The 14641-nt window shown below is 43.1% G+C and overlaps 1 protein-coding gene across 1 annotated transcript in view; it reads right to left on the bottom strand.

The window, feature by feature from the left end:
* The window catches only part of MAPK6 (mitogen-activated protein kinase 6), a 30572-nt gene extending 16150 nt beyond the window's left edge, over window positions 1-14422 (bottom strand). The window contains exon 1 of the mRNA XM_027467089.3: window positions 14247-14422. The gene's annotated coding sequence lies outside the window, so the exon portion shown is untranslated. The remainder of the gene's footprint in view (window positions 1-14246) is intronic.
* Window positions 14423-14641: the final 219 nt, after the last annotated feature.

Here is a 14641-nt window from a genome sequence, read left to right as displayed (position 1 = left end):
AAATCTACAGATGAGGCTGCCAGAGGCCTGCAAGTCTGCTGAGGCTGCAATGCAGCTTCTTGTCACGGCTCTTGTAGGACAATGCATGTGTCTGCAACGGCAGTCCCTGGGCACCTGGGCCCTCCAGCACAGGTCACAGCCCTGCTCTCTGGCTCTTTCAAGCCAATTACAATAAAGGGCTCTATGGAATTATTTTTTTTTTTTTAAGAACGTGAGGGCAGAAATGTAGGGGGAAAGCGTTGAAAAGAAAGAAAAAATATCAACAGGCCCAACCTTTGCCGTCCACCAAGCAGGAACATGGAGCAACATGAGCTACAACCAGCTACCAGTTTGTTGTGGCCTCAACCTACAGCATTACCCCCTTCACCTGCCCAGCAAAAACCAGGAAGGAAACCTCTGGCATAGCCCCGCTGGCACTGCTACCGCTGCTCGACTGCACGAAGATGTTTGCTCTCTGAACAGCTGCATCCAGTCTTACTGGGAGCGAGAGAAGAGGGGATGCTTGATAATTCAGTACAGTACGAGTACCATGCACACAGGAGTCAGCAGACAAACTGTCACTGTACATTGCAATATTTGCTAATTTATAGGCACCCAACTACGCTGCCAACAGTGGAGAAAAGTCAGAAACGAAGTTGCAGCTCCTGGCCACCCAGCAGAACAGTGCTGGAGGATTGCAGCACTGGCTGCTCCAGAAGGCCTGTATTTAAATACAGTCTATAAAAAAACTGCAAGAGTGCTTATTTGGAAGAGGTGATGTTAGGACAGCAATGAGAGCCAAACCACAAAGGAGAATTTACTTGCATTAAAGAAAGAGATTTGGGACTCAAAAAAGGCAGGAGCAGCAGTGGTTGTATGTCTAAAAGCCAGAGCTATTTACTTAATTAAAGAATCCTTCCACCCATACAAAGTATTTTCTTTATGAGATTCAAAAATTTCAGCTGATACTAGGGTACTGCAGTAAGAAAAAAAAAAGCAGAAAAAAAAAAAAAGCAAAAACAAAACAAAAGCTAAAAGAAAAAAAGCTAAAAAAAAGCTAAAAGAAAAAAAAAAAGTTAACACATGCTCACTCATAAATCTCACATAGTCCAGATGTACCACTGTTTTTCTGGGATCCTAATTAAAAAAACAATATCTTTTTTTCCCCCAACATTTTTCTCTGCCATTCGAAGAGCATAGTCTGTGCAAGGAGCTTGTGAATGAGGTCCTTCAGTCTAGAGGAAAATCATGCCTCAAGGGACTGGCACAGGAATGGTGCTTGTTTTCAGCCTCACTACTTACAGAGTCATCATGCACATGATTTAAGAGTTGCTCAGAATTTAATTGTGTGTCATGTTGCAGTTAATAGCCATCTAATCCAGAAAAATTGCTAATCCATACCCAGATTTCTTATAGCCTATTGATTAGGTTGTAAATTACTGGGTCAAATTGTTTCCCCATTTCCCCATATGAACACAGTTGGGTAGCTCATAGATGATACATGACACCGTCCCATTCGAAAACATTTGCAGATATTAACTGTCAGTAAAATGCAGAGTAAGAAAAGGACTGGTCTTAGAAGGCCATAAAGCCCAGCAATTAAAAAATAATTAGAACTGAAACAATGAGTCATTTATTAGATCCAAATTCAAAAAGATCAAACAGCAAATTCCAGTGTAATATTTCAGTCCAAGTATGAATCATTACTTGTGGCATAAAAGGGAATGAAGTATTTTTTTTAAGTAGCCACACCCATTACAATTGGCAAGGGAAGAAAGATTTTGACAAGACTTAAAAAGGTTGCCCAAGGTGACTTGGCTGCTCCAAGCTTTTGTCTCAGTTTCACTGCTTCATGGAGCTTTGCTGTGGGAAATCACTGTTTTCTGAGCCTATACAGCACTCTGATGATCCCAGGTATTTTCAGAAGAGGCTGAACTTAAGCCTGTAGCTCCCACTGAGCGGACTCCCCTCTCAATGAAGGTGTCTCCGGTGACACCTGATGGATGCACCCCAGGTCCTGTGGGGTCAGCTCCCAGGCAGCCAAATTTGTCAGGACACATGGGAAGAGTCCAGAAGCACACGGGACTGGAGGAACTGCTGGCACCGCAACCCATGCGCCCTGCTGGAGGCAGGGACAGCTGCCTCTGCCAGCAGATGGTTTTAAGTGCTGATCACGTTTCTTACCACGGCCTAGGATGCATTTTGCATGGGCATGGGGATGGGTTTGGAGACCAAATCCAATTTAGCAAAAGAAAATGGGGAGGGCTCAGAGAAACATGGTTTCTGCTGCCTCCTTGGCTTATTCCTGCATACCTGTGCTCTGCAAGGGTGACCAGGCCCCTGAACGTGGTTTGGTTTTCCTGGCACAGCTCCCAGGATTTTTGTAATGGTTTGTTTGGGTCGTCTTTAACTGCTGCCTTCTCCAAGTAGCCTAGTTCTCTGCAGGTGCTAAGCAAAGTCCTTACAAACCACTTGCTCTGCCAGGCTAGTTTCATGCTGCTGGCATACAGCACAGAAGTCTAGTTAACATCGGGTTTCACTGACAAGCCAGCAGCCCAGGTGGCTTCATTTCTTGGGCACCTCTATTCCCTGGGATAGGGCTGACTGCACCTTTCCATACTGGATGCAGTGTTTTTGGTTGGTTGGTTGGTTTACACAAACAGATTTTCCTAACAAACACACTCTGGGTTTGCTGACGTTAATGCTTTCCCAATAGATTTTAAAGTCAACTTCACGCCAACATTATTAGCAGTTAACCACACAGAAGTCATAATCTTAAAATATTTTACCAAAATTTTGTGTCAAAATTCTTTCTTAGTTAAATTCTGCTTGACAATAGCCAAAACTATCTAGCACAGACAGCATGCTGTCACTTCGTGTACTCACTTGGTAGAACTGAGTTTGCTGGAGCAAGCTTTGTACCCATCTACAGTTTGATCAGGAAAGAAGATATGAGATCATTAGGGGGCTTAGAAGAAAGGAAAAAGGCAAACCCTAAGATCTTCATCCCTGTGTGAAACAATAGAAAAAATGGAAAAGAGCAGACTGTTAACAAAGAGACCAATGCAAACCAAAGGTAGCAACGGACAAAGGGCAAATGAAGGTGGAGAAAGAAAGTCACTCACAGAAAATGTTTAACTTTGAGGTTGGAAATAAATGGGTTCTGTGACATACTTTGGAAATTCTGTGATTCTGCAGGAAAAAAAAAAAAAAAGTCATTAAAAAACTAAAACAGAACAAGTCATCCTTCCCCCTTGACGACCCTAGGTCGTCAGCAATCTGGGACACTACAGTACAGCTTAGCTGCATGCAGACTCTCCTCTTAATAGCTCACGTTTTTATTAAGACAGGCAATTCTATTGCCTACTTTTTCTGTGTCTTCACCAACATTTAGCACATGGATAGAGCAGCTGCCTAAAGGAGAAGTTGGCAAAGCCCTGGCAATACTGGAAGATGAAGAAAATTTGCCTTGTAGCTGGGTCATCACTGAAAGCAGCAGCCTCAGTGTGTGAAATTCACTTGCAAATTCACCGGAGCTCTCCCAGATTTCTCTCTTTTTTTTTTTTTAATTCCTTGCTGTCTAACCTTGCATAGAGGTAGCTATCAATATGCACAGAATAGCAAGCAGACAGAAAAATTTACCAAGGTAGGCAATGAAGGCCGTAGGAAACCAAAGTGTGTGTTAGGTTTAATGACCTTTTAAAGGATGACTAGTACCAACATTTGCGTGCTTGGGTGCTCCAAGTGATCTGCATTTCTTCTAACTTCCCAGAGCGGGACACAGGCGTTGTGCTGTAGTGACGCTGTAGATCCTGTCAGTGGATGAATCTACAGATGAAAAATATTCTACAGAAAGCAGAACAGAACTGTTGTGACAAGGCAAAGCATAGGATGAAGTGGAAACAAGAAACACCAAATGTTGGTGTCTTTTTTCAGCATTTCAGGTACAAGGCAATTGTGTGTGACAGTCCTCCCCCATTCAATCCTGCCTCCTGACTGCACTGAGGCGCTGCTCTGAGCCCCACATCCAACATCTCAAGTTTAGAAGCAGTTTAGAGAACATGCCTGCTCGCAGAAGTGGCACCAAAGCAATTGTCTAGGGCTTCTCTGTGCTAGTTATTGCACTGGATGCAGTGCTGCTGTCATGGTAAGGAAGCGCATTGCTGTACAGATGTCATTTAAATATCTGTAATACCTTGGGTATTCCAGAGTGGAGACATGCCCTGGAAGCAGGATGGGGTGGTCTCTGCAAAAGCGAAATGCATTTGTTTTTGGATAGCTACTGGAAAGTACTCCAGCTCTTGAGCAGAAGTTATAAAGGTCTGAAGCTGGATTTATGTAGAAGAAGCATATCTCCTTCTAGAATTACCGCATGTAACTGCAGAACTATACATATGTCCATGCGCAACTATTCTTGTTCATTCCTGTAGAACAGTAAGGCTTCCTACATGAAGCATTTTGCAGCATTTTAATTGCTCTTGCATTACACAGATAAAGCCTCTGCTGTGCAATTGTAAATACAGCTGGTGCTGCAGTGCTCGTCATTTACAGAGAAAAAAATCACACTAACATTTGCTAACATTTTCACCAACACCAGAATCTTCTTGAAATACATTTACAAAGGGCAAAGCTCAATACAAATACACGTGCAGTAGTTGATACGCTTATTTCAGCCTGAGGCTATGCGACTTTTACATATCAAATAGCACCAAAAGCTATCTGCGAGCTCATAAGGGGAGAAAGGAGGCGCAGGGAGTGAATTGAGACATTTCAAACACTTTCAAAGATTGCTTTGCAGTAAACTGCACATGGACTGGTGCACAGCCAGGAGCAAATCTTTGTCAGTGATCAAGAAGAGACCTGGTGCTGCCAGGAGACCTTTGGGGTCTGGAAAGCAGTACTAATTGGTCGTATTGAAGGAGTCTCAGACCTCTGCTGCTGCTTAGCTTTACCTCCTGCAGGGGCCTTCATGACTGGGATGTTGACTCAGATCCAGCCTCGGCTACACGAGTCACAGTGGTACTTCAGTGAAAACGGGATAAAACAAGCTGGGTGTTGAGGCACATGAAGAAATAGGATCTTTGCAACCAATTCATGACCTCTCAGGCAGAGACACCTCCCATTCAGTTTGCCCTGCACACAGCAGTGCCCGTGCCCAAAGCTCATGGGTGCAACTGTTTGACAAGTAAAAGTGTGCTGGATGGTGAAAGATCAACAGGCAAGAAGCACTGTGCCTGCCAGCAGGGTCGAGGCAGGCGGGTGGGCAGCTGATGAGAGTGCTGCTGCTCAGGGTTGGCTGTGGCCAACACTCTTCAGCATTCCCAAAATAGTGCTTAGCAGCAGCAGCATATCCACTTGGAAGCACGCTGCTCCTCTGAGTGCCTCCTACTGCCGCTGTCAGACTCCTACCACAGCCACTCTCCTGAAGCCAGAGAGAGAGAAAACCTGAGCGTCATCAGCAGTGCTAATTACCTTCTTGTCTTTTTTTTTTTTTTTCCCTTCAGTGGATATCAGAAATCTACCATCAAATTAGATGGCAAATATTCAGCACTGCACAAGCTAACCTAAGCTGCTTTTATTATACCTTCAGACATCAAAACTCAAGGTTTTATTTTAACAACAGAGAGCTCTGGAACCAGCTTCTGTACCTTAATATTCCATAACTTTTTTTTTCAGTACATATTGCATTATCTATTTCTAAAGGTTTTCAATATAACTATATGGGACTATTTATTTCCCCACATTCTCCAGCCCCATTATACCTTAAATTTCATTCTGATTTTCTAGGATATTTCAGATTTTCTCACCAGTTTTCAGACACTTGCTGTGAAGGAACACATTTCTGAACTATTTGCTTTCTCATGAAATCTGGGTTTTGCCATGTGCCAGAATCAGCAGACATTTTATAAATAGCTTTGGACAGATGACAGGAAATGATGCAAGATCTCAGTCCACTCCACAGAGGGCAACTGTCTGTAGTGCTCAGGAAAGAGGGACTTGTACCATTGACTACTACACAGAAAAAAATAATAATAATGCCCAGAAGCATCATTTACAGCAGAGGGTATCAGCCTTATGAAACACAGGATCTCTAGGCTCAGTACAGCTCTAGCAAAAAATAGACTTGCTTGCAACAACACTACAATGAAAAACAGGAAAAATAATGTTTCCTTTGAAGAGGAAAAATTGAGTAGAATTGTCTAAACTTGCTTTGTCTTTTACTGTCGAGGAGGAGCTTTCCCCTCCTTACATGCTATTAGTGCCAGCACACGCACTGGAGATCCTCCAGACTCTGACTGGTGCCAAACAGTGGGATCATCTTCTTACCCTGGCATTTCCCAGCAGCTTCAGCAAAGTCTCTTCCAACTCAACCTGCTTTAAATGGGCTCCAATAATAGCTGCTCGGAGGTTAATCTTTATCTATTCATTTGACCCCAAGTACTATCTGTTCCTCTTTGCGATAGCAGGACAGAACAGAGAAGCAGTTCCCTGTCCCATTTTCTTCCTACCAGCCTCCGTGAAGGTAAAGCCCAATGATTTATCCCCACATAAAGCATTTATTTGGAATAGAGGCAAACTCTCAGCTCTCTTAAGTCCATGACAGAGCTCTCAGCAGATTTAACCGCAGCTCAGTAACTGCAGCCTTCCCCCAGCGCCTCACTGCCAAGGTGCTCCTCTTCCTAACCCCAGCAGGCGGCCCACTCCTTACCATGCTTTTGCGCCACCGATGACCAAACCACGTGCTGTACACGGAAGACCACAAGCAGCAGTAATAAACTGTGCACCTCCCATGTCTGAGACCCGCACGTTCCCACACCGGAGCTGAGCAGCGTGCAAGGCCAGGAGAGCTGGCCTCAAAGAGGCCACGAACCAGTCTCTGGTCTGCAGCAGGCACTACAAGTGCAGGAGCGTGTCTGTAGCACAGCTCTGCCCACAGGCATCCTCACAGCCACCCACCGCTGTTCCTCCTGCAGACCCGGCATCAGGCCTGCTAGCCTGAGACTTCTGCAGGTATTTCTCTTCAGCCAAGAATTACATATTTGACCCTTCTTGTGGCCATACCTCAGAGGCCTCCTGCTTTCAGACGTGGAGAATCTACTCATTGTTACCTATCTGTTCCCATGACAGATAAAAAAGGATGCAATTCAAAAAAGGATACTCCCTATCTTTGAAAGCAGTAAAGGATACATGATGCATTTTTAAAGCTTTTGTACTGAGCAGCTGATTTTACCAATGCTCTAAATTTATACAACTCTAAAGAAGAATTTGATTTTTTTTTTTTCCAATTGGAGGCATTAAATTTGACTGATTTTTTGTTATTTCTGAAATATTACCTCTATCAGAAGTATGACAAGCAGTGTTGAAACTGGGCCGTCCCAAACCTTCTCCATTAAAGGCTGTGCAAACAGAAACAGAATACATCCGCCTAGGTATAAATGCCAGTAAATAAAAGCAAATCTACTTGTTAGTGGGTGTTCACACACTGTGTGTGTGTGCGCATGAGAGAAAAAGAGATTGAGAGGGTAAAAGAGAAGGTGGCCAAGGCTGCCAGCCTTTGCAGAGCTCGGTGAGAATGCCAGTGCCCGAGATCCAACTGTCCCTAATGATCACAAGCATATAAAAAACAAAACAAAACAAAACAAAAACACCTAGAACTTTAAACCCAGACTTTGTTCTTTTCTGTGCTTGGAAAAGAAAACATGTCTATCTTTTTTTTTGTTTCTTGACCTCTGAGAAAACGTGTCCACATGCCTGTTCATTGAAGTGCAAAGAGCCTGCTCCACAAAGACACACTTCTCTTGTACAGAGCCCATGCAGACTGCTTCTCAGAAATGCCTCCACAGGACACTGAGTGCTAAGAAGTACCAAGAACCAGCTCGAAATAGAGAAAGTTATCTAGTAGAGGTAAATATTTCACTGTATCATTATGCCTGCAGGTTCTATCATGATCTGAGTAGCAAGATTGACTTTGCAAGTGAGCTGGAATTAAGAAAGATTAAAACAGGTAGAGAAACCCTCCACTTTCTAGTGTATCAGCATTCTCTTATCTCCAGCACTGAAATCTCTAAACAGATTTCAATTACATTTGGTCCAATGCTGTTAAAACCAAAACTTAAGAGATAACATGTACATCTAAAGCTGTATTTAGTGGCAAGGGAAAGATATTCTGCCCTCATTCTCTGCGTTTTATCAAACACTGGAGAAGCATTTAATCCTTAGTTAAAATCAATAAGCCTATTTTAGTAAACAGAAAAGTTGCTAGCCATTATCTCACATTTCTTCTTATTGTTTAATCTAGACACTCCCAAAACAAAAGCATGAGAGATGATTCAAAGAAGCAGAGTGTCGACCTTTGGACCAGCTGTAATTGCAATACTTCGTTCTCATGATTGCTGCAATTCAACAGACCTCGGTGTCATCACAGATGTGCCCTGTGACACTGTACTGGCTGACAGCAAGAGCTGTTTTATGGTCTGTATGTCTGATGTCCCCAGCAGCTCACGGTGCCACAATCCAGCTGAAAGGCCAGTTTCTGTTCCCTTGCACCCAGTGTCACGGAGGATAGGTGTGCAAGTGCATTCACTTGTGCTCAGTAGTGGGAGAATATTTGTGACAAGGTCAGGCTACACAGTGGGGGATTCCACTTAGTCACCCAAAGCAACGAACAATTAGGCTTCAGCCACCAGACAACAGTGGGAAAACTCTTCCTGGCAGTCTGTGCCTTGACACAGCAGCCCGCAGGGACAGACTGCAGCCTACAAATCTCTAAGCTTTTCTTTGATGCTTACTTCTCCAAGACAGACACAGCCTCTCTAGCTACAGACTTCTGGAAAAGTTATCCCAGAAGCCAAGGATGGGCACAAGGCTCGCCTCTTGCCATCAGAGTTGAACCACCCTGGCAGGGCTGGACAAGGAGTGTCACTGCTGCTGCCCCAACCATGCTGCTCCAACAGCAACCCCAAGGAGGACTTAGGACTCTCAAGCCCGTCTGACGCGCACACACACACACACACGCACTTGCTGTTTTCCCCCTCAACCCAGCACAGGTTTCAAGATGTTGGCTATTTATTTTCTCATGACAGATTACCCAAGCTGGTATTTCCACAGCTGCATGGACTATCTACTTGAGAAAAATGAGATTATTATGGTCTGTGATAATACCCCCATTTAAATAATTAAGGCAATTCATTTGCTCTTAGTAAAAATTATTCAAGGACTATACGTACAATTTGCGATCAAAGTACTGCCATGTACCCAGTGTTTATCATCCTGGGTCCAATGATACTTGTTAGTAAACAACGCAGATGTAATCATTGATAGGAGGAATGGTAAATCAGTGGCAAGGCTTCAACAGTCCATTGTCAGGTTGGAAAACTTCAACCAAGAACCTGCAGTAACTGCTGAAATCAAATGAAACAGCAGGGCAGTAACAGAAACTTTTGAACCTTTTTACACAGAGGAGCAAGAAAATTTATCTTCTTGATTGCTGTAATGTTTCAGATAGCAGGAGAACATGGGAATATGGGCCCTAATGTCAGCTAGTAAAGTTCTCTGACCTTTCAAGGGAGCTGTATCAGCCCTGACAATCACAGTAATCAGAACAAGCTCTATCTGCTCCGGCACAGGTTGACTGCACGAGCAGATACTCCTTTTTCTTCTTGCAAGTGCTCAGTGCTCTGCTCCATTCGTTGCACAAGACAGATAGTGCTCACCTGATTAGCAGTAATTGGATACCAAGAAAAATAAAATCCATGTACTGCCCTGTGTCTTATTCATCACGTATTGTCCTGGTCTGAGGACAGAACCACAGAAGAATTTTCTACTTTACAGGGTTTAAGGGCTCTGCAAATACCCATTAATTTACTTTCTTCAATCTTCACGGCTACCAGGATATTATCATTTCCGCTTCCCTGAAGTGAGTCACAAAGATCAGGGTCACAGTAGCCTTTAATAGCAGATGCACAATTTGAGATTCCTAGAACATTTCAAAGTGATTGGTACTTTATTCTCCCACTCAGCTTTTCAAAGTGATTGGTACTTCTTCTACCACTTGCAGATCCCAGAAGCTCTGAATTCTCAGCTTTTTGCAGATTATTCTAGACTCTGTCCAGGATGTTGGATTTTCCCCACCACCGGAACATCCCCAAGAAGCTGTGTTTGTACACCCTCCGTGCCAGCCTCTCCACTCCCTTTCAGCCACTCGACCAATTTCTCCCAGTCAATTCCCAGGTTCTATTTGCTTTTCTCCTTTCCAATTCAAATCTCATTTTTACAAGTTTTATTTTATTTATTTTTTTCCCCAGCCTATTCCTTAAAAATTCCATACCTATTCAGTCCTTTTTTCTTCTGCTTGTGAGCCAGGCAGCTGCCTCCAGCTTCTTACCTTGAGCCAACAGAAGCCATTAAAAGCTGTTCATGGGAGGAACAGTCCGCTTATGTTCAATTAAGGAGCCCAAACCCAACACAGCCTGCAGCAGTCCATGGATGCAGTCACAGGAAAATTCCTGTTCAGAAGTTAGCTCAGCTGGAGCACGCCCAGTACTGACAGACTGCTTGGGGAATTCATCTGCTACCACTTCTATCCAGTCTACAAAACCTAAGGTCTCCCATTCAAAGCCATCAGGCAATTTTCCACAAAGATAATAAAAAGCACTTTTGATTCCAGATTTTAAGAGTGTGTTCCTGTCGTAGCACAGGCAAGGGACTTTTAAAGACTTTTTGTTCACCTGCTTTAAAGGCAAGATAAAATCAGTGCTCTCCTCCAAACCAGTTCTTCTAAAATGACAAAGCATTTAAGCTAAATTTTCCAGCAAAGTTCAGATTTGGGAACATACCTGACACAAAACCTTTCCATGGAAAGAGTTAGCAGTCAGCAAAGTTGTGTCTATCAAAAAAGAGCAAGCACTGGGGGCACCACGGCAGTCCTAACACAGGAGCTCCCCAGCCTCACCAGAGCCAGCAAGTGGCTGCAGGTGCAATGTTCTGCCTAGCCATGTCACTGCCCTACAGCTGCTCCCCACACGTGTACCTGCTCCCCATCACTTCTCTTTTTGGGCAAAGGGACAGACGCACGCACAGCTTCTTCTCCACCTTGCCCAGACACCCAACACAGGCTGCATTGCACTTCCAGGTGGCCTTTACCTGATGTGTCCCGGGGGCTGGAAAGCCACTAGCCGTGTTGAGAGAGGTGGTGGGATGGGGGCCTTCCTACACAGGGACACATTAGGGCTAAAAAAGGGCGGGTTGGAGAGAGATTATGAGACCAAAGGAGCACTGTTGGTGTGCTCTCCATGGGTTGCTGAGAGGTGGCTGGGGGTACAGGGAAGTCTGCACAGTGGCATTGAACATTCAGCACTGGGGCTGTGGAGTGCCCCATTCAACGTGTCCTATCCTGTTCTGTTCTCTACAATTATTCTGGTTCTGTGAAATAGGCTCCAGTGTCAGCTTCTCCATAATCTCAGCCTTTGGCTGGCTGTAGGAACGCAGGAGATGGGAAGAGAAGTGGCAGGAAACATTAGCCTGCCTTTTTGATGGTTACAGAGGTTGTACCTTCTTATTATTTCCATGCTATCATACATGACAAGCACTTCAAGACTCCCCTCCTGTCCCCTCAGTCCTATTATGAAAAGCCAGGTTTCACAAAGCTGTTTTCCAACATGTCAAATTCAGGTTTTGTGGCTCACTTTGACAGTTTTACGAAGACAGCATTAACTCCTGATGGAGCATAAGCAAGCAGGTCACTGAGCTGAAGAGCACAACTCAGTGTCCTGACGCCTTTCCTGGATTACAGGCACAGCTCAGAGCCCAGGTCTTCAGCCCTAGCAGAGGCTGTTCCAGCTCCCTGTCATTCCATGGCCGGCCTGGGCCTGGAACCTTTACTGAGTTATGGGCATGAGCAGAAGATCCTGAAATGAGACAGCTCCATCCTGCTGCTCCTGCTTGCACAGGCTGGGGCCACAGCACAGCTGTGAGCACACCCGATCCCACACCGCTGCCACCCTGCAGGACTTTGCCTGCGCTCACCTGCTGCTGGCAGCTGGGCACCCACTGCAGCTTCAGCATCTCACCTGAAGGAGGTACACAAGCTGCTTGTGATCCTTCAGCAAAACGCTGAGAGCTGTCACAGGCAGAAGCCTAGGAAATATGTCCCCAAATCCACCCGTCTCTTCTTTAAAACAAATCTTTATTTGTGCTGGTGGTGGTGGCAAAGTGCCCCCAGACTACCTTCAGTTATCTTTTCCCATGTGCAGAGATGAAGCACTGACACTCCTCTCCCTCTGCAGAGAAGACAGCATTTGCAGTAATGAAGCTGTGCTTATATAAGCTTCAGAGAATGCCAAGTTGAATGCCTGACGGAGGAAAAACTCCTGCTAAAAAACTATTTTTTGTCTTTTGCAGAGATCTAATCTATCTTCGATGCATTCCTGACCTTCAGAAAGTATTTCCATCTCACACATTAAGTATAGCAATCCTCTTAACAAGGGAACATTTTGTTAGAGCTTTAAATTGTGTTACGTAAATTATTTGTAGTTCTGACAGCAGGTTTCTCTTCCGTCCATGAGCACAGTTGTTACGAGATTGCTACAAGGTTCATTTGCAATCACGGCCGATAATCATCTGAAGGGACTCTTTGTAATGGGATCTTATCTAGAGATATGCTACAAGTTTAATAAGATATAGTTGTTTTTGTTTTGTTTTGTTTTCCCCCTATTAAGGCAACATATTTGTCAAATAATTTGCAATATCTTCACTTCACAAGAATTAAAAACAAACAAACAAACAAACAAAAAAAACAACAGACACCATGATGTGAATTGTAAGTTAAAGAAAATAAAAATCATTTCCGACTCCCATGAACTTTAGGAGGAACAGAACACACACAGGAAAAAGTATCTGTATAACTATATATACAGAGAGAGAGAGAGCATACTTAGCTACCTGCCAGTGAAATCCTGCCTGGGATGAGCATGTCCCAGTCTATTAGCTTACCCTTGCTGGCTACAACGGGAATTGCAAGCAGTCAGGCTTGGGTGCTTTGTATCCAGTGAAGTACTTGTTCAGAAAAAAAAAGTATTGAGTTGAAAAGTAAGAAGTAACAGCATAACTTCTAACATTACATCAGGGAGCACAGTGATTGTAGAAAGACATTTTTCAGCCCTCTGTTTTCCTTCTCACCACCTCCCCTAGCCAGAAATGTGGTTAGGCATTGATTTTGAATGGGGAAAGTTCACAGGCAGTAGAAAATCTCCCTCCTCCCTTCCTCTGGTCACTGTTAAGGCTGTCTGGAAAACAAGGTTTCTACAAATTTCCTAAGGAGTGGGAAAAGAAGGGAACAGTTTATAAGTTGGGCCACACTCAATTCTTTTTTCAGGTTCCCTATTACATTCATGAGGTACTTAAGAAAATCAATAAAACAATCATTTATTCAAATTGAAAGCATTTTGTTTGACTTGAGGACACTGGTTGCTAATCAACATTTTAAAATGAGAATTTTCAAATCAAAATATGGACATTTCATTTTAAAGCCTTTGTAAGAGCATTTCAGATTTTTTCTTCCTAAATAACAAGAGCAGTGAATTAAAATTCAAGGAAGTTCGGGAAAAAATTCATCCAGATCTCAGTATAAGCAAATGGGAAAATCTGGGAAAACTGATTTCTCCAGAGCAGTGGTCCAGAAACCAACAAAACCAGCCACCATGAAAGCACAACAAGGAGTGACATTTTAAAAGAGAATGAATGTGTGGGTTTATTAAACCACACGTACACACATGCACAAACACACGAAACAGTCAAAAGGTGTTTAGCGGAGGAGGACCTTTATCCACAGAACTTAACATTTCATAACATTTTCAAATCTGTCTGTGAATACTTTACCTTTGTATTTCTAGTCTTACTGAGCTAACTCGTAGTGTTTTCTCTCTCTTTCATAGCCCTTCTTTTCTTTGTTTAATGCTAAATATTTATTTTCATTAGTCTTTACAGATCTGTCTCACAAGTTATCGGCAGTCACTCTTACAATACTTTACAGAGAATGCAATGTGTTAGTACTTAGTACAATGTTAGTTATTGCTCTTAATTATCTAGAGATATCATCTGACTAATATATAATGCTTTCATTTATATAAAAGACAATATATTCTTATTTTGACAGTTCTCAGAGAGAGAGAGGTTTTTAAATGTTAGTTTGCTTGTTCTTAATCCTTCATATGCTTTTCTCTCTAAACAAACAAATCTCATAAGAGAATACACACAGACATTGAACTTACCATTACTGAAGCTATCTTTTGACTTCCTCAGTATCATAAATATTTAAGGAGAAAGAACAGAACAAAACATTTATTCTAGTGACACCACACCAGAACTAACAAACTGATTTTTAAAAAGTAGTACACAACAAGTGAGAAGGTCGACCAGAAAATGCTAGTCAGGAATAGCTGTGATCTGATGAGGAGAAGGTTATGTTTCTGTGATATGAGTAGTGCACAGCTGTTACTCTAGTAATAATTCATCATATTAATATTTAAATGAGAGGAGGAGGAGGGCATGAGATTATGAGTGACTCAATGGTCCCTCCCTGTCCTTAAGAAAAATAGGCCACCAATACAGAAAGAGTATTAGGCGCTATAGAGTGGGAAGGTTTGTTTTCATTACCTCTTGAATA

This window comes from Anas platyrhynchos, chromosome 11 (assembly GCF_047663525.1).
Source record: "Anas platyrhynchos isolate ZD024472 breed Pekin duck chromosome 11, IASCAAS_PekinDuck_T2T, whole genome shotgun sequence".
In the NCBI taxonomy this organism is placed as follows: domain Eukaryota; kingdom Metazoa; phylum Chordata; class Aves; order Anseriformes; family Anatidae; genus Anas; species Anas platyrhynchos.
The sequence above is the reverse complement of the archived record's forward strand: the minus strand, read 5'-3'. Positions and strand labels throughout refer to the sequence as shown.